The sequence below is a fragment of the Dasypus novemcinctus genome, chromosome 16 (genome assembly GCF_030445035.2).
Source record: "Dasypus novemcinctus isolate mDasNov1 chromosome 16, mDasNov1.1.hap2, whole genome shotgun sequence".
NCBI classification, from domain to species: Eukaryota; Metazoa; Chordata; class Mammalia; order Cingulata; family Dasypodidae; genus Dasypus; species Dasypus novemcinctus.
The window spans coordinates 92,707,842-92,731,192 of NC_080688.1; the positions used below are offsets into that span (position 1 = coordinate 92,707,842).

At 45.7% G+C, this 23,351-nt stretch overlaps 1 long non-coding RNA gene across 2 annotated transcripts; it reads left to right on the forward strand.

The window, feature by feature from the left end:
- Positions 1-1,888: 1,888 nt before the first annotated feature.
- On the forward strand, positions 1,889-10,703 carry LOC105746934 (uncharacterized). 2 transcript variants are annotated; one of them, XR_001119145.4, is made up of 5 exons: positions 1,889-2,747; positions 3,466-3,545; positions 4,796-4,882; positions 7,124-7,237; positions 9,575-10,703. It is a non-coding gene; the product is annotated as an uncharacterized lncRNA (long non-coding RNA). The 2 variants fall into 2 exon arrangements; XR_009180990.2 differs by lacking the exon at positions 9,575-10,703 and adding an exon at positions 7,826-8,069.
- Positions 10,704-23,351: the final 12,648 nt, after the last annotated feature.

Sequence of the window (23,351 nt, forward strand, 5' to 3'; positions counted from 1 at the left end):
GAGGCCATGAAATGTCCAAATCAAGGCACCACCAGAGATACTTTCTCATCTAAGTCAGCCAGTGTGATCCTAGTGTCCTGCCACATGGCAAAGATGGCCTCCAAGCTCTGCCTTCTCCTCCAGATTCTCCCATCTCGTGGAGCTCAGCCATGGGCAGCCAGGCCTAGGGCTTGGCTCTTCCCAGGCATCTTCTCTCCACCTCGGCTCCTCCACTTTCTTCTGGGCTATCTGGCATATGGCTTGTCTCTCCGTGGTCCTTGACTCCTTGAAGCTCTTGGGGCTTCCTCTTTCTCACAGGACATGGTCAATGTAATATGCAGCTGCTTTACCTGTGTGTCTCCAATTATATGAGACTGGGCAAGAGGTCGGAGACTCAACCTGAGTCATGTCTCACTGACGTAGTCCAATCGAAAGGGTCTCACACCCACAGGAGTGGATCAGCGTAAAAAAAATAATCTTTTTTGGAGGGGGGGAGATTCATAAAAGGACTTTGAACTTTCACAATATATCAAAAATTTGCATTTTTCAACTATTTAGATATTTGGCATTATGTAAATAAAACAAATTTTTTACTTTCCATTCACAAAGGCATATTTTATTGTACATTGTTACTTTTTAGATAAATGAAAAGTATTACTTGCTTTTTGGTAATTACTCTAGCTGTTTGGGGAAAAAAAAAGGTTTATAAAACCAAAGAAGCATTATTTAGTTGGAACTTGACATTTTAAGAAACTATAGATGTGGTTTAAGAAAAAAAAAGGAAGGCTATGGGATATGGAGCTGTTAATATAAATTAAAGTCTTAATATATTGGCAAATATATATTACACTTTTCCATGAAAAATTTTCTTGAATCCAAGAAAAATGTCACCATGACTTATTATTACCACTCTTCCCAGAACCAAAGGGCAAGCAGGATAGTCATGTGACTGCAACCTCTGTCAGCCCCTCACCATCCAGGATGAGCTGAAGGACCTTGAGGAAGTCCTGTGAAGAGCCACATTCACCAATGTGTTTCTTCTCAGCTTGAAATAATCCTGCTCCGACATGGCGATGACCCGACGGGGAGGTATAAGAACACCATGATGCAGACAATCCTGTGTAATTTTCTCATACTTAGAATTCCTGGCTCACTCAATGAATTGCTATTAATCATACTCATTTTAAAGATAATTTAGTTTTAATACATTGTCAATGCAATTCTCTAGGGAACATAAAAAGTAATCTATCTCGTGCACATCTGCTTAGCTCCATTTCCTGATCTTGGAGAAGCTAATACTTCTGTTCTGAGCTAAGAGAAGTGACCCAAAGTCAAGATGTATGCCGTACATCCTACTCGGTTTCAGAGTGTTGTAACTTCCAAATGTCTTTAGGGTCACTGCTTAAAAATGGTGCCAATGAATAATGGCTACACTTTATATACATTAAGAAATTTCCATTTCTTCTTGCCTTGCCTGGTCCTGCTGCCAAGGACCTAGCTCCTGGGCTGGTATGGGAGGATCATTATTTCAGAGAACCAAATCGCCCCTTGGCAAGGCCCATAAAGCAACGACTGTAAAAAGAGTCTGCTCTTTAAGGCACATAACTGGTCGCCCACCACCAGTGGGTGTGGGTGTGTGAAACTTGCTTGGGTGTGTGAAACAAAATTTATTGTGGCTAGAGAGGACCATTAGTACTTACAGATTAGACTGTATCATATGAAATGGCTTTTTTTGTAGGTAAAAATACGGTCAAGTTTTAGCAGTTTTCTGTGGTTCAACCTAATACTTGGACATATTTTAGATTCCTTCCACCTAAGCAACTTTCCCCTAGAAATGGAAAATGATGCTTGCCAATATGAAAGACATTAACAATTCTGATTTGCCCCAATATTTATAGAAGAACATGGTCAATTTGAAGAAGTTCTAGCTCAAAGTGGAATTTTAAAAGCATTCAGAGTTGCTAGACTAGTTCATGAATAATTGTTAGTATTTGGAGTAAAAGAACTTTCTTTTTCCCTCCAAAGTGGGAACCTTAGTAAAGCTTGGTAATAAATTATCCTCTTTTCTCTATTCTGAGATTTGTCAAATGTAAGCTTCTCTGTGTATATAAGAAAAGGGTTAGTTTGAAGACAAAAATGAAAACATAACTGCATCAGATATATCTATCGACTGTAAGAAACATCCCAATTTTAGAACTGCTAAACTGGTGTAGTGTAGAGGAAACCACTTATTTTGGGGGGACCCCATTTATTCTGCTTATAGTGAAGAATATTAGGAATTTTTAGGCAGAATCCAACTAGTGAAAGACATAAAAGCATTTGGAATAAAGGGAGTAGGTTAAAGAGCATCCTGAGTTGGTGCTTAGACATACAGGAGTACTTGGTATTCTTACACCCCAGGAATGTGTACCTGGAAATGGAGCCCAGCTCTTGTTGACGGCAAACATATTAATTTAAACATAAAAGGAGCTGCTCTTGTCCAGGCCTGCGAGGAGGAATGGTGAAGAGGCATGTGCTCGAAACTGTGGATTTGATGAAACGTGGGGTAAAAAACAAAACAAAAACAAGAGAGAAGCACCCTGAGAAAGTGGAGACTGATGACGTCACACTAAATGCTTTCTGATGTCATGCTCAATTCTTTCTGATGTCATGCTCAATTCTTTCTGATGGGCAAATACAGTTAAGGGCTGGAGGCAATGGAGAATTGAAGTAAGGATGGACACTGTCAACAACTTTATTGACACCATGAGTGCTATAGCCTAAGTCAGGTAAAATCAGTTGAAGAAGTGACTGATCTGAATGCAGGAGACAGTTCTAAGATGATGGTTGCTACATCGTATTGTATTTCTTTAAAATAATTGTATTTCTTTAAAAATGGTTTGATTAGAAATTTAAAATTAATTTTATTTGCTTTATTTAAATAAAAGATTTATGCTTTCTACATTAAAAATCTGAACAACACCTTACTGACAGGACATATAGATACATTTTGAGTACATTGAACCTCAAAGATGAAAAAATTAGGAAAATTGTCCTCTGCGATTGACACAATCCTATGGCACCAACAAATACTTGCTACTCAGGAGTTGAGAAACTGGTCATGGCTTGTTTTAACCCATATTTTTTGACTCATTTGAATAGATGAACTGGAATTTTCCCTGTTCAGTTATGTCCATTTCCCCATCTGTGTCCACCCTTCATTTCCTGGCCTGCACCCACCATCCCTGTGGCACTTCTTTCTTTTCTTTTCTTTTTCTTTTTTTTACTAAAACATTATCCTGGGATCCTTGCTATTCTTAAATTAACACACAACATAAGAAATCTTATCCTGATATTATTAGGAAAATCTTTGGGACATTTTGTGAGGTTTCAAAGACATGGGCATATGCCGTTCTCATAAAATGGTCATTGGGATTTATTTTGAAGAAATCATCGCGTGTATTTTCCACAATCTGTTTCTAATCACAAAAATATATATATTTTTAGAAGTCTTTCCACAATCCAATAGCTCTGTCTCATGGAAGAGTTTGTTCTAACAGGGGAAAAAATGTCTGCAGCAGTTTCAGGTAATGTCACTAACGGTTGATTATGTACATCGCCATAAACTATGTTTATGAATTATGTTTATTGTGTTATAATTAGTAGCACTAATGGTGCATAATATAAATAAGGTCATTAAATATGTAAATAATAAATAATAGCAATATTAATGCCACCAAGCAGCAATGTTTGATAGCGTCATGTACAGTCAGTCAGCCTACAGCTGTATTCCTCATCGTTCCATGAGGACAAGATGGAGCAGTGCCAGCCATCAACTCAATAAACGTTAACAAGTGCAGAGCTGTAGCCTTGCTTCACGGATGGGAAAATAAGACTTGAAGTCTGTTTTCTTAGGAAATGGGGTATGAGGCATAGGCTATGGCCCATTTTACAAAGCAGTGGATTTTTTTGGAAATTTGAAAAGTAGATATGAGAGGAAAAATAGACCTCAACTTTTCTTTTAAAATGGCATCTATCATAAGGTCCTGACATTCCTGCCTCTATTTTCCCACTACATCCGGATGGAGAGGTAGAAAAACAAATATGGAGACTCCAGAATAGAGCAAAACCCAGACTGCCAGACAATTATAACCAGAATCTGGGAAAACGCTCTACTGGCTCCCTGCCAGTGGGACTGACTTAAAGAGCACAACTGATGGGCAGACGCCAGGACTATCAGGGACACGACCACCAGCTGACCGGGCTGAGAAAGGTGCCGACCTCAGTCGGTCATGGGCGGTCTTCGGGTGGGCAGGGCTAATTAAACCCCTCTGTTGTCCTGTGATAAATTTATATATAAATATATAGACACTATATATATATATATAAATATATAGACACAAGGTGGCTTGATAGATGCCTTTTCTCATTGGCAGCCCCACTGCCCAATGTGTAGAAAAGCCCAACCTTTGGGCAAGGATCCCTCATCTCCAACATGACAAGGGGTCTGCTGAACCTCCATCCACTGACTCTGACCCAAACAGGTGGCCTCCCCTGGGCACAAACCATAGTGGGTTCTCTTCCCCTGCTCTTTTGGACCCTTTGTGCTGTGTGAGTAATAAAGCAGCCATTAGCTGAAGGTCTTTGATGCACCTGAGCTTGTGTTTCCACAACATTCCATAGAGCAACTCGCTCCACAGAGAGCAAAGCAAAATATCCAAGCAATTTTATAAACAACAATAAATATAAGTTTTTGTATATGATAACAATGACATGTCAATTTAGTGAAAAAGGAAGAATTGTTTAAAATGTGTCTCTTTGGCTATGTTTTAATCAGGTTGTCTTTTGTTCTCCAACTACGCTCACTGTGTTTCTGAAGAGAAAGAACTCACATTGATTTCCAAGTGCCAGACCCACCTCCACGGTCAGTATGTGCCCAGTCTCCAGGTCCCCAGGGCGCTCAGGCACCACTCAGCCTCCTTCACGGATGAGGATGCTTCTAGCACAAGCATGTCTTTTCCTGGTGACCACCTGAGCACAGAGTGCTTCCTGGCATCTTAACTAAACTGTCCTTGGTTGCCTCACTGCCCTTGGGATTTTGTCAAAAGTAATGTTCATTGTCATGCTTTCTACTACTTTCAGAGCTCCTTACATCATCCTTCTACCTAAATTAATGACAGACACGTAGTTTTCTCCATGAGTTAGTGATGTTGAATGTACAGACACGATGACCCAACACGTAGCTCTAAGTTTCCATTCGGGGTGCACGTTGTGACATGGAAGTGAGCAAAAAGACCTCTGAGCAAATAGCTGTTGTGAAGGCCACGCACAGCCCAGAGCTCTGGGTGAAAGAGAGTCACCCAGTATGGATGTTGGCTCAAACAGTAAACCCTTTTAGAGTTACTTTCCCCCTAATTTCTATGGTTGGAATACTTATATTAAGTGCTAGAAAGCAAAAAGAGGCAAAGGCTTTGATTAATGCATCTAGCAGTTTCCTCAGGTATTTTTCTTTCCTCTCCTAAAATGGCTCCCTTTAGAGACCAGAAGGAAAACTCTTTTTTTTTTTTAATTTTTTTTAAATTGACTTTGTAATAATATTACATTAAAAATATATATATATGAGGTCCCATTGAACCCTACCACCCCCACCCCACCTCTCCCCCCCCAGCAACACCAGAAGGAAAACTCTTGATTGGTATCTCAGGGACCCCATGGGAAGGGTTCTGGAAAGTAATCATTTAGGAACGAAGCACCAGGAACAGCTCCTTGCTCCTAGGTGATGCCTGATACCTGATTGATAAATGAATGCATTTTCTGTGCCAAGGTCTGTTTTTTAAGTAATAATCACTCTAAGCACTAAACTTCCAAAAAGTGAGAATATTAATGCTAGGAAAAAACCTACCCAGTATGTTGGGGTCTGGGACTTGAAGGAACCCTTCAGGTAGAAGACAGAATGTCACAGACCTGTAAGGAGGTACCAGAAAGACATCCCATGGGCTGGGTGGATGTGTTCATGAGGAGTGACAGTGAATTCCAAGTCGCTAGGATATCATTGCACTGTGCTTTGTCGTATGGTAGAGTATGGCATCACACTGTATTGTGTTATCTCTCACAGTGTATCTTTAAGCTGGTGGGAAACATGGTGTATCTCTTTTCTGGTTGTGTTTTCTATTCATCTCCTCTTGATATTCTGTTTTCCTTAGACATTCACTGCATTTTGCTGTCATGCATGTGTGTTTAAGCTTTACAGGTGTTGAACCACCATGGACCAGGTGTAGCCAGCAGGACAGTCATTGTCTTCGACTCTTAATCAGGGGACTAACATGAATACTCAACTTTTAAGAAAACTCTCTGTTTCTCACTCTTCAGGCAGTACACATCTTGAGTCTTCTACATGGCAAACCTGAGGGTGATGGTTGGGCATAAAAGGAAAACTTATAGAGCTGTCCTCTAAGATGTTGACTATCTTGTTTGCAGAGCACAACACACTTGAAACAGGATGTGCTAAGGGCAGAGAGAATGTGGACAGGTTCCTGATGTTAGTAAGAGGGATAGGCAAAATCCCCTTAAAAGAAGACCCAAGAATAAACAAAACTAGTCACCTGGTGTCACTGAGTGTAGAAGCAAAGGGCAGCCCATGCCTCAGCAGCCTCAAGGTCAACATTGTATTTTGTAGCACGGATGATCACATCATCCGTTTTGTATTCATTAGGTTTTGTATTCTAAGAAGGAAGGCATGTATATATCTTAGAAATAATTCCACTTAAACTTATTTTTAAATTTCATTTATCTGAAAATCTCACAATGCTATAGCACCAAGAAAGAGCACACTGGGAGTTTGGGACCCCTTCTTTCAGTTCGGATGTTTAATATTCTGAAGACATGGCTTCTGAATTATTTCTGTCTTGAAAGTCAACTCTCAAAAATTTTAGAAACTTTCAATTTTTTTCATAAAATTTTTGAGCAATTGGCTTCAGGAGCCATGGTAGGTGGGCCTTTTCCATTTCCCAGAGACCCACTTTCAGTTTACAGGTTTTGACAGTGTAAGTCCACAACAGGGCTAGTAATTTGATGTTTTGAAAATGCAGAATGTTGTCAGAAAAATAGAGTGTTTAAGGCTCATCTATTGAGCAATGTGTATGATGTTTCATATGGTATATTCCAGATATTTATCTCTGAGACGATGTTAGAAGTCTGCCAATCAAGACTCAGCTGCCTATGAGCAGATGTGACTGCTGGCTTCAGTGAAGAAGGGTCTGCCCGCAGCCCACCTCTCCAGGTGAGGACACCCACGTCGGAGCTGTGGTTGGGGTGGGGGCAGTTAAAGAGAGGCTTTCCCAGCCGCATCCTGCACTGCCCCTGACTCCTGACTGCGTTCCGCATGGCAGACGCAGGGCCCTCGTGTTCATCGCTCATGGGACCTCACCTTCCAAAGGGAGATGAACATTTCTAGCCCTGAAGTTGTTTGAACCATCCAAGAAGGTCAAAGTTGGGCTAATTACGGTTATCTGACTGATGTTCAGATGCTCAGATTCCCAGATGAATCTGTAACTAACTCTGTGTGATGGAAATATCTCACATTATTCTTGTGTTTGCCAGCTTGCGGTGTCATTCCAGATGGCAAATACAAAAATAGCATGAAAAATTTCCTCCTGAAATGTGCTCTTTGAAAGTGTTCTGTTAGCCTGATAACAGGCACTCAAGATGCTCCAACATTCTAGTTCTTAGGAACATAAGTGAGACATGTTCCACCCTCTTAAAAAAAGAAAAAAAGCCCAGGTATTAAAATGCTTCATTACAGCAAATTGCTAGTTGTTATTAATGTCATTATCGGTTGCTTGAAAAAGTACTCTTTCTCACCCCTTAGGAAATACCCTGGTGCTTTCTTCCTAGAATCTGCATTCATTATAGAAGGAGGCTCTCCAGAGCAATGGAAACGTAAAGGTCTCAGTTGTTAACACGAGTGTGGAGCTGCTTAAATTTGATTACCTTGTTTAATGAAGTGTCACATTTATTTACAGGATGACATGATGAATCACATCATGGTTATCATAAATCAGCTTATAAAAATGGACAAATGGTTCAATAAAGTGATGCCTTTACAAATTTAAGATGAAGAGATTTGAATTCACTCTAGTGTTCCCCACATTTTAAAAAATGCTGTTTTGAGATCAGCCCCAGAACTAAGCTTCATGGTTTGCTTCTTAAAATTGTTCAATCTCCTCTATCACTGTGGCTCTGAATTCTGCCTTGGCCTCAGTTTGCGTCTTGTGTTGACTGAGAAGCCTCCTTCCCTTCCACCTGCTCAGTGTTGGCATCTGCAAACACGGCGCCGTGGTTACGCACGTGAGCCCGCTCCCCGGCTCCTGGTGGCTTCCACAGAGAAGGGGCATTTCCACGATGTCTGACAACCAGGCAGAATTGCCAGGGGCAGCTAGCTACTCTCATTTAAGCTTTAAAAAGTCTGCTTGGTGGAATACTGCACGTCTCCCCTCAGATCGCAGGGCCCGTGCCCACATCTCCTCTGAGGGAATGAAAATCTGTATTCATCGTGGGCTTCCCCGGAGAGACAATGCCTCTGATGTGTAAAAAGAGCAAACAGGAAGTTCACTGAAGGGCACTGCGTCTGCGCAGTGCAGCCTCGCATCACGGCCAGACCTTCTCGTCAGGTGGCGTTGGTGCAATGGAAAGAAGCTGGAGGGAGACGACTTTGGCTTGGTTTGGGGTCTAGCACTCAGCAGCTGTGTGACGTGGAGCAGACCCCCGGGTCTCTGAACCTGTCTCCTCAGCAGGGGGCTGGGGTCAGGGAGGAGAGGCTAATGATTTCTGTCCAACCTAACAAGGCTGGAAAAAACAATAACATACAAGTTAGTACTGCAGAATTGGTACTACTGCAATTCACAAACTTTTAAACTAAGACTTCCTCTCTTGGATTCAGGAGGAAATTTTATAAGGCAATTAGAGGGGGAATAGTAAAAGGTTATTCATCAGTTATAATTATTTATCACAATCAACAGCTAATAGGAAGCATTCAAAGCTTTCCAAAGTTTCCTGCCAGACTAGAGCCATGTTCATCAGGTATAGTGGAAATGGACTGCAGGTTTAGGTTGGAAGACTTGACTTCTGGTTGCAGCTCTATTCCTTACTAAAAGTGTGACCCTTGGCCAATGACTAGTTTTCTCTCCTCTAAGTTGGAGCTAATGGCTCTTACCTTCCCAGGGTCGATGTGATGGTTACAGCCACTCAGTAAACCATTTCTTTCCCTCCCTGCTCTTCCTCTCCCTCTGTCCATCTCTCCATCTCCACTTCTGGAATCTATGCAGGGTCTTTCCAAGAGCTTAGCAACTCATTTCATATGTGCTAGCATACCAGTTGAGCACACCACAGGCAGGCACACTCATGCACCCCTCATTTATATGTATTCATTGGGTCCTGAAAATTATTCTTTCTGAATCCTAATTTGCTATACTTGCACTGCGTTTTGACTTTTGCCTATGGAACAGAAAAAGGAGATACTTAAATTTAAGTGTCCCGTAAGCCCTTATAGAGTTATCGATTCAGTCACAAAAGGTGAATACGAGCGTTTTGACTCTGTCTTTCTGGATTCTCTCATCAGGCAGCCAGAAAACCTAAACCTGGAGTCCCTGAAGTCTGGATAGAAACAAAGAAACCACGTTTCATGTCATTTGTCCCCTTTAGACAGCCTCCGCCTGGCTTCAAGCAGGAGTGGGCAGGGACCTGGTGGCCGACTGCAGGGCAGGGACCTGGTGGCCGACTGCAGGGCAGGGCCGAGAGGACTGGCGGGCCCGGGTTGGACATCTTAATGGTAACACAGCTTCCAAGAGAAGCACAGCTTTGGGGGCGCCGGAGCGTTCAGGAGGTGCGTCACACCCTCCTGGGGACTGGATACCCTCCCCAGCAGCACCTCCTCGCCCGCCTTCCCAACCCCTCGAGATGTTTTTACATTCACAGCCCACGGCCCTGCGTGATGGCGAGAAACCTCGGGTGCCCTTCTCAGTCTCCTTAAAAACCTCCAGACAACCATGCTCTGAGTTGGTCACGGCTTAACTGAAAGTTCCCCAAACGCGGATGCCCTCCACTCCGTCTTGAGTCTGACAGAATACAATTTCCTTTGGTTGGCTGGACATGCTTTGGCTGGGGACCCCAGTTTCCAAGGACTCTGAGTGCACAGCGGTGTCTCTCGCCGAGCGCCTGGGCTCTCGGGGCTGCCCTGCAGGTGGGCCGGCCCAGCCCAGAGGCCTGAGGAGCAGACCAGGTGAGGTGGGAGCCCTCTGCCCCCCACCACATGGGATGGGGGAGAGGGAGGGGCAGCCGGGACCATCCAGGGTGCGCGGAGCCGACGTGGGGCAGCAGGGACCCCCACGTCTGAACCCCGGCTTGCCTGCGCTGCTGCACGCGGCTCTGCTTGAGTGACAGGTGTACCCGGAAGCCACGCGGCTGCCAATATGTTATGAGACCACAGGAAGCACCGCACACCTCTGGGAGTGGCTGCCGCTCTCTTCACCATCAGATGTGGAAGAAATCATTTCAGGTGCCAGAAAAGGAATTCTGATCAAAGCAAACATTTCGGCTTCCGTGCACTGGAGTTTGCCCTGAAGCAGTAGCTTTGATATATATTTTTTAAGTTTCTTTCTTTATGTTTACAATTAATCCATGATTATCTACAAACAATCTTATGGTCTATAGGGGCTAGAATAAAAATATTGGTTTCTCGCTTTGAAGAAGTTTATATTATTTATCTGCTCCATGATCACATATAGCATTTACATAATGTTTTGCCTTTCCCAAAGAACTTTCACACCCCTGCCCTCATCTCAGTTCACTTAATGAGGTAAGGCAGATAGGCTTCCCTCTCTTTTGAAATGAGTGATATTGAGTTTCAGTCAAAGGGAATGCTGAACACAGATTTATTCCCTGAACATTTCGTGACATTCTTGTAGTGAAATTCGAATCCCACCCAATCTAGGCTTGGGACCCTTAATAAATGGAGACAGTTATAAACACGCCAAGGATGGCGCCGCTTCCTGTTTTCTAATGACGTGCTGCCCACAGGAAAACGCCACAAGGCTCCTGCTGGAAGGAGGAATCCAGAGACCCCGCGCTGCCCCCTCCTCCAATTCTTTTCTGTTAGCATCCTCTTTGCATTTAAAAATCCACAGAGAAAAAGCAACTTTAAGTGCACCACAGAAGTGTCATTTTTGGTTGAATTTCTGTGCTTTAAAATTTGAAATGAAAAGCATTACAGTTTCAAATACATTTCATAAATACCTATTTAAATATAAATATTATCATATCGTAACCTCCTCCTATCAACCCCGTTTTGTCTTCCTTATTCATTGAAATGAAAATCCTCAAGTGGATGAAGCGGGGGAAGAGAGCTGGAGGCCCAGCCCGCGGCCTCATGCCCTCAAGGCTCTCTGTGCCGCCACCTGCCACGCAGGTGGGTGGAGCCTCCTGGACACCTGGCTGGCTCTCCGAGGCCTGGGCACTTGGAGGAGGCCCGTGTGGAACGGCCGCAGGTAGCTCACCTCCTACCTGCTCCGTCACCCTGAGGCTGGCGACAAAGCCTCCACCTGCAGGCTCTGGGCCTCCTGGGGGTGGGCGGGGCACAGGGTCACCTGCGGAGAAGGGACGCGTCCACTGCTGCAGACTGACCTCTGGGCTGTCCACAGGAGGGTCAACTCCAAGAAGGGAAAGGGAGAAAACTGTCACGGCTGCATCTGAGCGATGGACGGAAGAGAAGCAGAGCACTTCTACTTGGGAAAACTCGGGTCATTTCCCAACTTAGTCCATCACTCATATATCCATCTCGGAATCGTATTATTCTCAAAATTCTGTGATGCTTTAGATTCTTTACTGTTGGACCAACAGTAAATCAAAGAAAATGTTTCTGATGAATTTAGAAAAATCACTTTGCTTTCCTCCCTCCCTCCATTCTTCCTTCCTCTCTCCCTCCTTCTCTCAGCGCTTCCCTCCCTCCTTTCCTTCCTTCCTTTTTCCTTCCCTCCCTCCCTCCCTTTTCCTCTGAGCAGTCACTGGGATGAATGCAGACTCTGCTGGCCCCAGCCTTTAAGAGTGACTATGGGGAAGCGGACTTGGCCCAGTGGTTAGGGCATCCGTCTACCACATGGGGGGTCCATGGTTCAAACCCCGGGCCTCCTTGACCAGTGTGGAGTTGGCCCATGCACAGTGCTGATGCGCGCAAGGAGTGCCGTGCCACGCAGGGGGGTCCCCCGTGTAGGGGAGCCCCACACGCAAGGAGTGAGCCCCATAAGGAGAGCCGCCCAGCACGAAAGAGAGTGCAGCCTCAGGAATGGCGCCGCACACACGGAGAGCTGACACAACAAGATGATGCAACAAAAAGAAACACAGATTCCTGTGCTGCTGACAACAACAGAAGCAGACAAGGAAGAACAGGCAGCAAAATAGAAACAGAGAACAGACAACTGGTGTGTGTGGGGGGAGATAAATAAATTAATTAATTAAAAAAAAAAGAGTGACTATGGAGAAGTGGACTTGGCCCAATGGATAGGGCATCTGCCTACCACATGGGAGGTCCACAGTTCAAATCCCAGGCCTCCTTGACCCGTGTGGAGCTGGCCCATGCACAGTGCTGATGCGTGCAAAGAGTGCCGTGCCATGTAGGGGTGTCCCCTCGGTAAAGGAACCCCATCCGCAAGGAGTACGCCCTGCAAGGAGAGCCGCCCAGTGCAAAAGATAGTGCAGCCTGCCCAGGAGTGGCACTGCACACACGGAGAGCCGACACACAAGATGAAGTAACAAAAAGAAACACAGATTCCCGGTGCTGCTGATAAGGATAGAAGCGGTCACAGAAGAACATGCAACGAGTGGACAGAGAGAGCAGACAACAAGAAGGGGGGGAAGGTAGAGAAATAAATGAAAAAATAAAAACAATACTTAAGAAAAAAGTGACTATACAAACATGACAAGGCAGCTGGGTGCTCCTTGCCAGGCGGACAATGATTCGTTTAATTAAGGGTCCCCAGAGGAATTCATTTTCCTCCTAAGCCTCATTTTCATTGTTCCCACTCTTCTTAGGCTGGGCCTCACCACTCACTGCTTCTCTGACCTTTAAAACGCAGCAGGGGAGGTTACCGGGGAAGACAGGCGGCCTCTGGGGAGGGGCGCAGGCTGCGCTGCGCTGTGGGAGCGCCCCTGCACCGGGAGCACCTGTTCCACGTGCCCCTGCGTGCTCTGCTCCGTCTCCAGGGTTGGCTCAACAGCCCGGCTGCGCAGGCCTTCCAGAGGCTTCCTGAGCAGGCAGAGAGGCGCGCACCGGGCCGCGACGCTGGGCCGGGGCCGACGGGGGTCCAGCCCGGCCCCTGCAGGTGCAGCCCTGGCGGCCTGGGGCTGCGCCGGCCTCACCTGGCCTCCCCGTGGACTCTGCCCTCGTTCTTCAGGCGCGGACACCTGTTAACACTCGGTCCTCCGGGTCGGCAGCAGTGACCACGTGCAAGGTCAAGCCGAGGGCTGTCCACTGCCCCGAGGGAAACGCGGGGCCGGGCCCTGCGCGCCTGGCCACACACACCGTGGCGGTGTGGCCTCACTGCGGGGAGCCCTGCCGCGCCGGCGTGGTGCTCCCCGGCGCCAGCCGCTCCCCCAAGGCCTCGTCGGGGCAGCCCGACACCCTCTGCTCCTCGGCCCTTCTCAGCGACCACGTGCTCGCGGCAGCGGGCTGGGAGGCCAGAGCCCCGTGACCACCCGGCACGCGCCCGGACGGCCCGCCACGCCCGCGCGATGGCTTCCGGGGAGCAAACAAGTCCTCGCCCAGGCAAATCCGTGCCCACGGGCCGGGGGCCAGGGACCGTGGCAGGCTGTGTCCCTCCCGCCGGCGCCCTCGCACCTGCCCGCGCTGACGCCCTGCCCCTCGCTGCGTCCTCTCCGTCCACCCTTGCCTCTCAGCTCTTTCCCGGGACTCTCGTTATTATCCCACCTCTAGTCTGAGGCAAACTGTCCAGTGACCTTTTTTTCTGAGAGATGAAGAATTTAGAAAATTAAAAATAAAACATAGTCGATTAATTTTCAAACTTCTGTGCTGCTTGGAAAGACTTCTCTAATGAATGTCAGTTCGTTGCAGAGGGATCTGGAGCAAAACTGCACCCGTCTTGCCTGTGAGGATCTGGGCAAGGGAACTAGCTGTCACCGTGTCCCCCTGCAAACTGGGGGTGACACTGGCGCCTACCGCGTTGGGGGGGGTGGCGGCTCGAGGCTTAACTAGGCCGCCCTGGGAGGGCCTGGTCCCAGGGCAAACCCAAGGGGTTTGCGTCCAGGATCTGGCGGGCTGACCCGCCTGCTCGCCCTGTGCTTCAGAACACTTGGCCGCCCTGGGCGCGGCCTCCGTGGCCGGGGCTAGCGCAGCGGGCCAGGCTCACCGCCGAGCCGAGGTGGCGCCCAGGTATCCAACACGCAGTCCACTTTCCGCAGGCCGAGTCTAATGGGCATAGGGTCAGAAAAATTATTACATCCGGGGGAACACATTAAACATAGGGAAACCCTTTCATAATTTCCAAATGAGAAGCCCTTTCATAATTTCAGGTTTTTGTGACTTTACATCATTCCCCCTTCAGGTTGGTTAATATGCCAAAAACCCAGTTTCTCACACCCTGTTGCTTTTATTTAATTAAAGGCAAAGGAGCCTTGAAGTGAAACTGATCCTTTTTTTTTTCACTTGCTAACTCCTGCTGGAAACTTCCTCTTGCCAAAATCCACTTGGGAAATTTCCAATCCAGGAATTTTTTATGAAGTTTCAGGAGACAGATGAGGTGATTTGAATAAGTTGCCATTGCATTTGCCGCTTTGAAGATCAGAGGACAGGACATAAGTAGCATAGGCTGTTTGTCTGGGGCGGGGGGGAATGCAGACCTTCATTAGCTGTGATTTTGTAAAACATTTACAGATCCTTAATCAAGAGGCCGTTCTAGAAGAACAAGCTGCTTGGAAGGAACACTTAGCTGATAGTGGACGTGTGTATTTAAATCATAGTCTATGTTAGTTTGTGGCGTGACACCAGATCCCATAATGTGGAAAGGAAAATAGAGCCTGTATTACAAAACTGTAGCACATTACAAGTGAACAGTTAACAAAATTAAATTAGTACTTCAGAGTATTTCCGTTAGGCACGCTAGAACATATTGGACTGATTTTCAGGGTTGCAAATACTGCACATTCATTTGTCTTTGCAAATTTGGCCACCCTGTCCGTAGCTGACAACGGGAGAGCTTTCTTCTTTGTGAGAACAGGAAGGCATTCCTTAGGCATCTTGGTTATATTTTTTCCTCCGTTTGTGACACCCCCTCCTTGCATATGCCCCCCCCCCCCACGCCGTGCTTGGAAGGAGATTGTTGCAGGCCATTTGTATCAAGGCTGTATTAGAGAAACAGCATCTTCTCCTTCTGTTGGGGTGTCCTGAAACTGCTGGCCAAGCCAGCCCCCTTGGTCAGGGTGCCCAAGGGTCAGGGTCAAGGGAGGCGGGAGCCCTGGACCTGCAGGTGGGCTGCACCGGCCCCTCTACTCACCCCTCCACCCTTCCCACTCAGCAAGGCCATGGGAAGGGCCTGCACAGCCTTGAACCTCAGCCCACAGGCCAGGAGGACGGGGCTCCGAGCCTGAGGTTTCCATGGCAACCACTGCCTCCCCAGCACCCCCCAACCCCCTCTCAGAACCTGCCCCCAGCCCAGAGCACAGGGCCGAAGACGCCGTGGGGAAGCGGGGTCAGTGCTGGAGGTTCAGACGGGAGCCACTGAGGTAGTGCCCTAGGAAACAGGGAGGCTGTGGGGAGCCCCAGGGGTGCCCCCCCAGGAAATAGGGAAATCATGACGCTCTTTCAACTGCAGGAGTGCCATGGGTACCTGCCCTACTGCTGTACATGAGGGTCAAACCGCTCGCCTGTGCTAAAGCACCTTCATTGACTTTCCCAAGACCTGAATGCAAATCCAGCCTGGGAATTCCCAAGTGCTAGGAGGACATCGTGGACGGGAAGAGGCTGCAGGCGCTGCCGTGCTCTGCGGCTCCGCTGCCTCGTCTTGGGGCTACTCAGCCGGTGCTTGGAAGGGGAGCCCACCGAGCGCTTTCTCCCAAAGGAAGGGGCTCTGGTGGCCTCCTGGGGTGCACGTGATTGAGCAGTTCAGGCAGCAGGGGAGCTGGGGCAAAAGGCTGAGGAAGCACCCACTGCCAAACTGCGGGGGCACGTGGGGGCTGTCGCTCTAGACGCCCCTCCTGGCCCCGTCTCCACCAGCGCAGGAAAGGCTGCCCCTCGCCCCCGCTGTGCCCCCTCGCCCCCGCTGCACCCCGCACACCCTGTCCCAACACGGGAACTGGCCGCTCAGCCCAGTTCTCCCTGACGGTCTGCCAAGCCCCCGGGCAGTGACGCTCTCAGAGATGGGCTGACTGACGGAAAGAAAGGCAAGCAGTCCAAGGGATCACAGCAAACAGATGGGGGAGGCGAAGGAATTAGTAAGGAAGAAACCCCAGACACGCTTTCCATCCCCCATCTGTGCACTGCGCCGTGGCCGGCAACCCGGCGTCCACGTTGGTGGCTCTCGTGCGTTCTCTTTCCCTCTGTCCTGTTTTCTTTCCCCAGCAAAAATGGAACGAAGACGATCCGCAGAGCAGGGCTCGTGTGTGCGTGCTGGTGTGTGAGGGCAGCAGCAGCGGGGCGCTGCGTGAGCGGGCCGCCCTGCGCCCAGCGCCTGGCTTTATTATGCCGAGCAGCACTCCATCAAACGTGGCCCCTGTGCACGGAGACGCGCGCCGGCGGAGCGTCCCCGGGGCTGGCTGTCTGCGTGTGAGTGGTATCCATCTGTCAGCTGTCAGTGCCAGCCCGAGATATACAGAGCTGTCACTTCTCGTCAGCCGCCATTTGCCAGGCCTCTTGCAGCTGCCACGCGACGCAGACTGGCCTCCCCGGGCTGGCCGGGGGTCCCTGCCCGGGGCGCTGGCCAGGGCGCAGGGGAGGAGACGAAGGTCAGGGCTGCTGGAAGGTCATCGTGTTGACCGGCCAAGACGCAAGGACAAGCTGCCCGTGTCCAACAAATAAATAAGTAAATAAATACATCAATAGCATTAGGGAAAAGCAAAACCCAACAAAAAACAGAGCTCTGAAGAGGTGATGTAATATGCTTTTTCTCCTGCAAATCCTATGCCGTTTCAGGGTTCTAGGACCTGTGAAACTCGTAACAGCAAATGAAATTGATATCCCAGTAAGTGAATATATTCAAGGTCGAGATTGCAATAAATATTTTTAAATCAGCAGACTATAGAGGGGGCATGTTTTTTATGTTCTCCCCTGTATAAATGATATTACCGCAAAGATTATGCATATGCCTACAGGTTTGTGTACTGGAATATATATTTAATATGTGTTTGTGATGCAAAAATGAGCATCGGGAAACCTGCTCAGGCCCGTGCTATATTAAGCAGATGTTAAAAACGGGCTAATTTTGATATGGAAACACTCTATTAATCATCGCTCTGGTATTCCATTGGACATTTCGATATTTTTATTTATAGGGTGACTTTCACGTAATTGAATTATTTGAAACTTACTGTGGCTCTGGTTTTGTGCTCCTTCCTCTGCAAGAATTTCCTTGTAAAACTCCTACCTCAGTAAAACTGCCCCTGCTAGCCTTTAACATACTCAATAGTACATAAGATAGAAAATGAGAATTTAAATATGCTCTAAGTATCTTTTTGTCTCAAAGTATGGAGAAATTTGATGACACTTTTGATGTTCAGTGACTTTGACAAAGCTCTAGTTAAAAAAGAAATCAGTTATGAAATACTCTGAATAGACAAACTCATGGAGTTAATATCAAGAATATTGGTTATCAGGACAGGGATAGGGTCAAGAATGGAGAGTTCATGCTTAATTTGTATGGAATGTCTATGTAGGTTGACTGTAAAGTTTTGGAAATGGACAGTAGCAATGGTAGTACATTACTGTGAGTGTAAGTAACAGCACTAAATTATGTATGTGAAAGTGGTTAAAAGTGGAAATTTTAGGTTACTATACGTTACTAAAATAAAAATTAAAAGATAAAAAAGAGTGAATCTATTGTAAGAAAATGACTATAGTTAATAGTACGATTATAAAAATATTCTTTCCTGAATTTAACAAGTATACTACAGTAATGCAAGGTGTTAATAATAGGGTAGTATATGGAAAAAATATACCTAATATAAACTGTGGACTATAGTTAATAGTACAATTTTAATGTCCTTTCATCATTTGTAACAAAGGTACTGCTCTAATGCAAAGAGTCAACAATAAGGGGATATATGGAATGCTGTGATTTTTACATGACTTTTCTGTAAACCTACAACTTCTCTAATTAAAAATAAATCAATAAATCAATTATATTTGACTTCCATATATCATATGTAATTATTTTAAAAATAAAAGGTTCAGGGGTTTCTGGAAATGGTGAAGAATTGATACGAGTCACTGATATAGTGAAAAGAAGAAAAAGAGGCAGTGCTCAGAGTGGAGCTTTATGAAGTTCCAATGATGATTATTACTCAGAGTATACGAGAGAGAGTAAGTTAAGGTTGTGGCAAGTGAAATAAATATGTATCTTTAGGCATACCGTCTAAAATAAAATGTGCAATCCTAAGACGTAAAGTTTGCAACGACTCTACAGTTGAGTTGAAAGAATAGGAGTTGATGAACCACGTTCAAGGCCTTCTTTACAGGGCCAGGAGGGTGACATGCAACGATAAATACTAATTTGCAGTTTCTGGATTTAAAGAGGTTAAAACCAGGTTGTGAAGGCCACATCAATATGAAGAGGTTAAATAAGCATGGACCTTTATAACTGGTCAGATCGGATTGAAGAGAGCTCACGATCAAGTTCGATGTTTGTTGCCACTGAATGGATACAGTCGAAAGAAACATGATCCCATCTACCATTTCGAATTTTTGGTATTTTCGTTACCAGTCTCATCCAGATTTCAAGCCCACAGGAGTCCATAAGGAAACTCGAAGAGCGGAGTAAGAGGTCTGAAGGGTCGCGCGTCCGCCGCCCGCTCAGGACTGAAGGCCAAGGGCGCTCGGCTTCCGGGTGCCCATGGCTGCTGCACGTCGGGCCTCTGCCTACGGAGCAGACCCTTCGAGAGCCTCCTCCGGGGTGTACGCTGGCCCCTGGCACCCACGGAAAATCGACTGGATTACAACAGAGCGCCTCATAAAAGTTCTTCTTTCCTGGGGGAGGGGATGGGGAGAAATGGGTTTCCACGGAGAGGGGAAGCACAGGGCGGGTGACTGAGGGAGCCATCGGGTTTGCGCAGCCCAGAAGGCAAGGCGAGCTTGATAGACGTGGTTATTCCTGAGGATGGGAGGCAACAAGCCCCACGCAAGGTGGATCCCAAGAAGCCTGTTCCCCCAAGCTGGAGACGGCATTCCCGCGAGCAGGAGACAGGGCTCCTGGCTTCTCTCTTCCTGCCCTGAAGTCGTCCCGTCGTGTTTAAGTGACTCACTGCCACGAAGGCTTTTTCCCTTTTCCTTCCTCTCTTCCACCTTCCTTCCTTTTCCTCCTGCTGACATGGCCGCTCCGTGGAAGCAGGCAGAGGCGAGCCTCTCAAATCCTGCCTCTCTGGGAGAAGCTGGGAGATGCCGTTTCTGTAGTCCACCTGCTGAAAGTCAGGATGGGAGCAATAAATGGGAAGAGAGGAGACCAGGAATGCAGCAGGCAGCTCCCTCTGACAGGAGGCTGGACCCTAGAACGTTTGAGTTTTGGGTTGCATATGTGCATAAAATGAGGCCTATATTGATGGGATATTGTCAAAAATTCAAATTGTGAAAAATATGTAGTCCACACGGTTTTTGACTTTCAAAAAACTCACGAGTTTTGAAATTAGCAGAATCAGAATTACTTGGTATTCATCTAATCTTAAGACTTCTAAGCATGAGGTAACAGTCAGCAAGTTGCAAATATTTAATAGAAACAGTCATAAACTATGATGAGATGCAAGCGTGGCTTAAAAAGAAAAGGCAACAAAGTTTGCTTTGTGTATTGACATTTTTATTAGCGAAATATAAGTGAAGGATCAAAATTGATGGATAAAATTTTGCAACCAGCAGTGGTATGATAATAGCCTGGAGATCTTGTCAACATCATGAGGCCATTAAGAAGTAGTCCCACTCACTGTACACCAAAGAAAACAAATTCACAAAAAAATACCTTGTCATGGTAAATTCATTCTGTTCCAGATATCAAGCATATAACTATTTTCTCCCCAGGAGAGATAATGAAAAGAATGCATTAGAATAAAAATAATAACAATCCTTATGGTTGTAAATTATTTCAGTTCTATCCAAGTTCCAAATGTCCCAGTTAGTCTAGAAGAGCTGCAGGAAAGCTTAGGGGAGAACCAGGTTGGGCTGTTGTGTGCCACTGCCTTATTTGTTTCCCTTCTCCCTGGAAATGCTTCTTACACAGAGGGCATTGCCATAAGGGTTTTTCTCTATTATAATTTGTGCTTACTCTGTTGCTTGTCTAAATCCACCCTGTTCCAATTATGATGTGTGCGTGTGCATACTTTTGCATGCCTGGAGGATGTGAATGGGAAGCGTTATGATTATGTCCTGGCTTTCCTAGGATTTCTTAAGGCTTGGGTGATGGAGAAGGTATATTATCAGAGCATAGGAGCAATATAATGAGAGGGAATGGAAAAAGCTGGGCATATGAAAGAGTGCCATAGTTGAAGGGTCAAGAGGGAATCCAGAGGGTCACTGAAAACAAAGCCATCGAGTCTAAGTAGGGAACAAGAATCCAAAGCATCCTACTAAGTGCAGTCTCTTTACCTTGGCTACAAGACCCTGTGTGAGCTCATCCCTGCTGGCCTCTTCTACCTCATCCCCTCCTCCAAAATCATGATTCACCCACTCTGGGCTTTGGTCTGTTTCTAAAACATATCATACTTGTCTTACCAAGGATCTTTCCTCTACCAGGTTCAGGCTTCCTGAGCCATGGGTGTGCCCTTGAATTCCAGATCCCAGTTTTTACTTGATCTTCACACACCTTGACAACTTCTGCCATTTGGATCTCAGCTTCAATACCATTTCCTCAATGTTATTTCCACTATTGGCCAAAAAGGAGTTATATAGACTGAATTTACCCTCCCACCTGAAACAAAATTACATTAAATTAAAAACAGAGGGAAATGGACTTGGCCCAGTGGTTAGGGCGTCCATCTACCACATGGGAGGTCCGCGGTTCAAACCCCGGGCCTCCTTGACCCGTGTGGAGCTGGCCCATGTGCAGTGCTGATGTGCGCAAGGAGTGCCCTGCCACTCAGGGGTGTCCCCCGCGTGGGGGAGCTCCATGTGCAGGGAGTGCGCCCCGTAAGGAGAGCCACCCAGCTCAGAGGAAAGTGCAGCCTGTCTAGGAATGGCGCCACCCACACAGAGAGCTGACACAATGAGATGATGCAGCAAAAAGAGAGACAGATTCCCGTGCCGCTGACAACAACAGAAGTGGACAAAGAAGACGCAGCAAATAGACACAGAGAACAGACAACTGTGGTGGTGGTGGGGGAGGAGAGAAATAAATAAAGAAATAAATCTTTAAAAAATAAAATAAAATAAAATAAAAACAGAAAAGCATATTTTCAATGGTTTTAAAGAAACTGATATTGGGCAGCTAAGAAGAGATCTATAAAGGCAGGAGACGAATTGAAGCTGATGGCCACTCCAGCTTACTGCCTGGAGAGTTTGCAGCCACAGCACTGACAGGGGAAACCTACGTGGAACTTGGAAGGTACCCTAAATTGAGGAAAGAAACTGAGATTCAGGGGAGTACAAGGCAGCCAGAGTCTGCAGGATAGAATTCCAGAGAGGAGAGCCTCAGAGGTCTGTACATGGCCCCCCTGAGTTCTTAGTGGAGGACTGATAACACAAGCAAAGGAGAAAACTACCCGAGATTGGGAGAGGAACCTTCAACACACACGAGAGGAGTGAATGAATTTGATCTCATCAAAAATTCAAAACTTTCGTGCTTCTAATATACTTTATTACAAAAATGTAAAAACAAGCAACAGAGTGGGAGAAAACATTTACAAAGCACAATCTGACAAAGGGTTTGCACTCAGATTATACAAAGAATTTTTACACTTTAATATAAAAAAAACAAAAAACCCAATCAGAAAAGAGGCAAAAGATTTATATAGATATTTCATCAAGAAGGTATATGAATGGTCAATAAATACATGAAAAGATGTTCAACATCATAAGTAATTAGCAAAATCAAAATCAAAATGAGATACCATTGCATACCCACTAAAATGTCTATAATAAAAATGAACAACAAAAATAACGGTGAGAATGTGGACAAACTGGAACCCTCATACACTGCTTGTAAGAATCGAATCCACATTAGGAAACAATTTGGCAGTTTCTTAAAATGTTAAATTGAAATTTTCTATATGACTCAGCAATTCCACCCTTAGGTATCTACCCATGAGGAATGAAAACATATACCAACCCAAAGACTTGCATATGACTGTTCTTAGCAGCATTATTCATAATAGCCCCAAAGTGGAAATAACATTAATATCTATCACAGATGAAAAGATAGAAAAAATGTGGGATATTCCTGCAATAGAACACCACTCAGCAATAAAACAGAGCAAATACTGAAAATATTACGAAATTGATCAACCTCAAAACATTGTGCTAAGTGAAAGAAGCCAGGCACAAAAGACCACATACTTTAAATATGGAATGTTCAGAAAGAGCAAATCTAAAGGGACAAAGCAGATCAATAGTTGCCTGGGGTAGAGAAAAAAGATTTACAGTAAACGCATATGAGGGATCTTATTGAAATAATGAAAATATTCTGAAACTGATTTATGGTGATGGTTGCATAACTTAGTAAATTTACTAAGTAATAATTAATTCTACACTCAAAACTCTAAGATATGTTAAAAAGACATATTAGAGAGCAGTACCTAGCATCCACACAGGAGTGTTTTATCCCAGGAGTCAGACTGGCATTCCTCTTATTTCATGGGACAGTGCCTAGAGTACTTAGAATGGTAGCCTTATTCTAAACACTGCTCTATTCCCACTTAACAAGCCTAAAAGGCAAGACCTGAAAGATAGAAACTATTTCCAAGTAACTTAACTGCACTCCAGGAAAAAACTCACGAATATTTTTTGAAATAGAAAAATATAGAGCATTCAACAAGACAAAATTCACCCCTGTCTAGCATCCAATTAAAGAATAGCAGGCATACAAAGAAGGAGGAAAATACACATCATAAGGAGGAAAAAAGAAAAAACAACAATAGATTAAAACCAACTCCAGACTGTTAGACCTATAAATGTTAGAATTAGCAGAAAAGGACAGTAGACA